The sequence below is a fragment of the Gavialis gangeticus genome, unplaced genomic scaffold (assembly GCF_001723915.1).
Source record: "Gavialis gangeticus isolate Ggan-Ray unplaced genomic scaffold, GavGan_comp1, whole genome shotgun sequence".
Classification (NCBI taxonomy): domain Eukaryota; kingdom Metazoa; phylum Chordata; order Crocodylia; family Gavialidae; genus Gavialis; species Gavialis gangeticus.
This window is the reverse complement of record NW_017729024.1, coordinates 36,406,112-36,411,970: the sequence shown is the minus strand read 5'-3', so window position 1 is coordinate 36,411,970 and position 5,859 is coordinate 36,406,112.

Genomic DNA, 5,859 nt, shown 5'->3' with positions numbered 1-5,859 from the left:
CCTTCCCCGGGATAGAGGTCAGGCTGATGGTCCTATAGTTTGCCGGATCCACTTTCCTCCCTTTCTTGAAGATAGGCACCACATTGGCCTTCTTCCAGTCTTTAGGCATTGCACCAGAGTGCCAGGAGTTTTCAAAGATCCATGCCAGAGGCTATGGTACTTGCCAGCTCCTTGAGTACCCTGGGGTGTAGATTGTCAGGGCTGGCTAACTTGAAGGTATCCAGTGTATCAAGGTGTTCCTTCACGAGGTCAGCATTTATGGAGGGCAGGGGATCTCCCTCACCCAGACTGCCCTGTCCCATGGTGGGCATGGGCATCCCATGGGACTGATGAAAGACCGACACCAAGTACCCATTTAATAGGTTGGCTTTTTCCTGGGCGTCAGTTGTCCTATCTGATTCAGCAGGGGTCCAATGTTGCCCTTGCTTTTTCTCCGGCTCCCCACATATCTGAAAAAGGACTTTTTATTATCCTTGATGCTTGAAGCTAGTTGGAGTTCAGTTGCAGCCTTGGCTTTCCTGGTTTGCTCCCTGCAGGTCCAGACCAGTGGAATATTCCTCCTTGGAGGTGAATCCCATCCTCCATCCTTTGTAGGCCTTATCATCCCATGTGCTACAGACAATCTGCTCCCACCAGTCAGTGGTGGTGGCGTGTGCCCAGACCCTGTGCCCAAGAGTGTTCAGGTGTTTCCAGGGCACCCCAGCATTTATGCCATCCAGGATATCATGGTCCTCATCCAGGAAGTATCTTGAGTAGTGTTGCAGAGACAGGGTGGATGGCAAGATTAATGTTGGGATGACGGCAAGTTCCAGGGTCTCCCGCCAACATATCAGGTTCAGCAGGCCATGTGTGATGTACCCTATCCTATTGTGAGAGGCACACAGGCACATCTCAGGACCCGCCACAGCTCCTGGGTATCCATACTTGTGTTCTGGAAGTGGGTACCCATGCTTTGCAGGGTGTCAGGTACCTGGTAGGATGACTGATAGGTTCCTGGAAGTAGCAATTTCTGGAAGTAGAGCTTTGGGTCCCAGTGCATGCCTGTTTCTGTAACAGCAGCTGTGGGGAGGCCACTACTAGATCTGAAACAGAGGCTTAGAAAACAGGATATCCCCACGAGCCAAAACCCTTGGAAGCACTCCCATATATCACCTCACCCCTTTATTGTGAAAACGATCTTTTGATTGTGCAAACTCCAGCCCCTAAGTGAACCCCCGCTATCATCTAACTGATGCAGCTTTGCACACCCTCTATGCATCATAACTAGGCTTGATGGCTAGTGAAGGGCCTTTATTTGCCACAGCTTGGCACATCCAACCAGCCCAGCTTTGCAAGCCTCCGAGCACAGTCAACCCAAGCCTCAATTTCAGCTGCTGGCTCTGTAGCAGCCACTGTTTAATTGACAGGGGCATGGGGGGGGGGGGGTTGGAGAGCTTCCCAGCACCCCACCCTTGCCCAGCACCCCAGAAACCCTAACCTGGGCTTCCAGCTCTTGCCCCTGCTGTGCCAGTTACACAGGGCACTGCAGCATGCCTGGTCAATTTCAACAGCCAGCCACAAGTGGCTGCTTTGAAACTGACAGGCACGTGAAGGCAGAGGAAGGGGAGGGGTGCTATTGGAGAGGTTTCAAGCCCCATGTCTGTGTCCAGCAACCCCAGGGACCCCAGCCCAGATGGCTAGCCCACTCCCATGTCCATGCCACCCTGCAAGTTGGAATCTGAGTTGTGGCTGGCTTACAATGAAGGCGGCATTGCCACCTATGCCTGTCCTCTGTCATTTCATGGAGGCACGAGCCCACATGTGATGGAAGCGCTCATCTGTTTGGTTTCTATAACTCTGTAAATGTCAGCATTTTTTGTAAAGCTAGGAAATTTACAGCATTATTGCTAACTTCCATCTGCACCTTTTGGAGAAATCCCCAAAGCTAAAAAACAACAAAATAGGATGCGAGCTTGCATATACACCCTGTTTATAAATCAGCATGGACGTTCCATGTGGTTTCAATACATTTCCATGTTCAGACAACAAGTCTGTTTACAGTAACATTAGTCTGTGGAAAAAATTAAGAAGTCCCATCGAACACATTTACCTCCTGTTTAAGCCTTGATCATTTCATGGAAACTGTTGTATTTCTACTCATTTATCAGCCCATCCAATATACATTAGCATACAGTGGCACTTTAAAGCAAATAATCTATTTCTCCAACAACAAGTCAATACTGTAGCAGTCTCAGCTCTATGGTAAATAATACTATGATAATTTGGATACTGTTCATGTTCAATTTGTTAATAGCCTAACATACTAAATACAGGCATTTTCAATAAAGATTTAGTACGAACAAAATACTTAAATTCCATCTTGCTCCTGTGGTAATTTATAGAAAACAAGTAAATCCTACAACATGAATTCAGCTGTGTGCAGTAAGTTTGATGTAATGGTGATCCCTGCTTTACAGTTCCTGCCTTCGGCAAAATTTTACCTGAATAAACATTGCAGGATTAGACTTCTCATAATATTTTCCTTTCAGTAATAGAAAATGTTTAAATACAATGTAAAATCTTTGTCCAAGCAACCATTTCATCCCTCAGCTTTGTTTATAAGCAACTGCTATTTAAACTAAGAGATTCTAATAGTTCTCAGTGGGGGGCAGAGGGGAGGGAGGAAAGTCATTATCCTAGATTATACAATTCAGCAACAGGTCTAGGTGCTATTGTATCCAGTGAATTTAGGTCCTTTTCTCACTTTGCCATGCACAGAAAGCAGTTAACAGATCTCTAATTCCAGAGCCAGCCTCACACAGGTAGGCTACACATTGTCCCCATTGACAGGATGGAATCATTTTTTGCAGTCTGCATTCCAGTATCTTTCCTGAATGCATGGAAACACACCTCTTTAGGTTCTTACCCTCTAGTGATTAGTTAAACAGGATATAACTTGTGCTACTTCTGAACATGAAGGGAGAGTTACACCAAGGGAAAATCCTAGCCTCTGCAAAGTCTATGCCCGAACTCCTACTGACTTCAGTAGGGACAGGATTTTGTTCCTGGAGAAAAAAACCTTCATGATCTTTCCAGTGACACACATGATGCTGGCTGGCAACTTGATACAAATCTATAACTGGCCATGAGGGACCAACATACCTCAGAAATAAGAACTGTATATGATAGATGAAAACATGTGTGGAGAAATACTACCAAATGCTATCTGATAGGTCTGTTGAATCACAACTCCCTGATTTTTGGTTTAATGCAATTTTAATTAGTAGCAACCACAGTGAGTTTGTACCTTTGATTGAGGTCAAGTAAGAAGGGGGACATGGGGCTGGAAGTGAGGAGAATAGAATATGAAAAATCATTATTCCTGATAGAAATAAAATACAAGGCCTCTCTCTAATCTTCTTCTTAACTCACAGCAGGCATGCTTTAAACCCCTTTTTCAGAAGCAGAGATATGCTGCCTCTGCTACATGGTACACAATAATTTTAAAGGCAAAACTCAAAGCTGATCAATTATACAAGACATCATGGAACAAGACGAGACTCAGCAGCAAATACCGGTAAAACAGCTACTGGCATCCAGACATTTTGTCCTTTTATCTGTATTTTAAAATTTATGTGTGTCAAAAACAAAACAAAAACACCCCCCCACCCAACAATCTGGAGTGATTGGCACAGCAACCTCAGAACTTGTGGTATTTCAGATCTTATTGGACTTCTACTTTTTTACTCAACCCTCAGTTAAGAAAGCAAAAGACCACTCTTCAAAATCCATAATTTATTCCTGTCCTTTGTAGTTGTATATTTCCCTGCCACAGAAACGTAAGGAAAATAGGCTGCCTCAATTATTTTTGCCTAATACATTTTTGTTGATTTGAACCACAAAGCTATAACTCATCACAACCCAGATATTCTGCTCAGCAGTCCTTGCATTTGCTTGATTAGTCTAATCCACCTTATCTTTGTTTGCCCATTTATCTTTTGGACTGGACAGATGACACTTATACAGCAGTTTTCTCCCAAGCAGACAGATGAGCACTACAGCTATTCTGAGGTAGCTACTCCAGGTAGGTGGTATTAAATCTGCCTTGCTACTAGATAAAGAGGGTATGAGAAATAGCCTATTTTTATTGAGTAAACAACTACTGTGGGATAGAATCAAACAGGAATCAAAACAGTGTCGTTTTACCCTTGACTTTTCCCCACATTAATTCTATGACCCATTCAAGTAAGTTACTAGAGAGTGCATGCAAGCGTTACATTTAGATCATTAAAACTGACCTTAATGTAATAGAAACATCTAGGTGGACAAGCATTTACATTAGACCAAACTAAGTAAAAATGGCATTTGCAGTCCAGAGTTAGATCTTATCTGACCAAGTCTAACTCTAGATTGATAAGGGTTCGACTCATTTAACAAATACTTGTACAGTTCCCCTATTGATATGTTAGCCCGCTATTCTTTGGCATCCCAGAATACACAGCTTTTGCCTCTCCCCACCTCCTGCCCTCCTGGGAGACAGTTTGGCATTTGGGCTGCACTCCACTGCTCCAGCCAAACATGGAGAATACTCTGCCACCTGGCTGTCTCACGGTCAAGATAGCCAAGTCTCTTTCCCCCACCCAGCCTTGCACAGGGAGGCCCGAGAGCCTAGGCAGATAAGTCCCCTACAAACAATACAGACCTCTAGATACTTGAGACCCTTCAGGCAGGGGGCTGGACTCAATGATCTTCTGAGGTCCCTTCCAGCCCTAATGTCTATGAAAATGTCTATGAAAGACCCTAACAAACCCAAGACCCCACAACCCCATATCAAAGCACTCCAAAACCCACACACAGAACAAACACAGAAACCAAAAGTTCCCCATGATTCAGACAGACTCAGGTCCCCAGGCCTCTGATACAGACTCAATACACTATGACCAAAAATCCAGGCTTAAGCACCCTGCCAACCAGGACCCAGCAAGGACCTACCTGCAGCAAGTGGGAGCTAGTGCTGGCATTTCAGGTCCAGGGAGAAAGGAAGTGGATAAGATAAATGGGAAGAGACCAGCAGGAAGGTGACTCTGGGCTTGGCTGCGTGTGACCAATGCAGCCACTGCTAATAGGTACCTGAGCTGTCTTAAGGAATGGGTGGGAGGGGGGTGCCTGTAAATAGATGCCCCTGGAGAAGCTGCGGCTTGCAGGTGTGGTCAAACTAGCTATGGCCAGCAGGTGGATGCCCCTGGAAATTCTGGGCTAGAAGGGGGGAGATGGTGGGAGGGAGCATGACTAGTTGAGCTAATGGCAGCCAGTGGTTGCCCCAGGAAAGGTTGGGGGAAGCACCAAGTTGGCCAAATGATGGCCAGGTGGTAGAAAAACCTGGAAGGTTCAAAACTGTGACCCCACTCTTCTTGCTAGAAAGTATTCTAGCCACAGCAAGGAAGAGGCACATGCCACCTCAGGTATCAGAGCATGAGGTACTCCCTAGGTGTGATCAAGGGTCACCATCATTGGGATGCCCACAGAGGGAGAGAGAGATCCAGGGTCTATAGGCAAGGACATCCTGGTCCCTTGGAGGACTGTGAATCATGGATGGCCTTGGCAGTGGAACAGGCACAAACCCCAGCAGGACTCTGAGAGGCAGTGATCATCTAATCTTCAGTTCTGAGCCTGGGACTTAGGGTGTGTCACGGGATGGGGTTCTCAGGGATGGCCATGATACCCCTAGGTCCCCTTAACTGTGCCAATCTTGTCCAAAGGGCACCCTCTTTCTCGCTTGCAGTGGTGGGTGCAGAGATCCCACCTCAGAAACACAGCTGGGTATTCGTATCCCTCCGCTGTTTCCACCACGTGAGGCGGGCCAGTAGGGGGTGCTCCTGT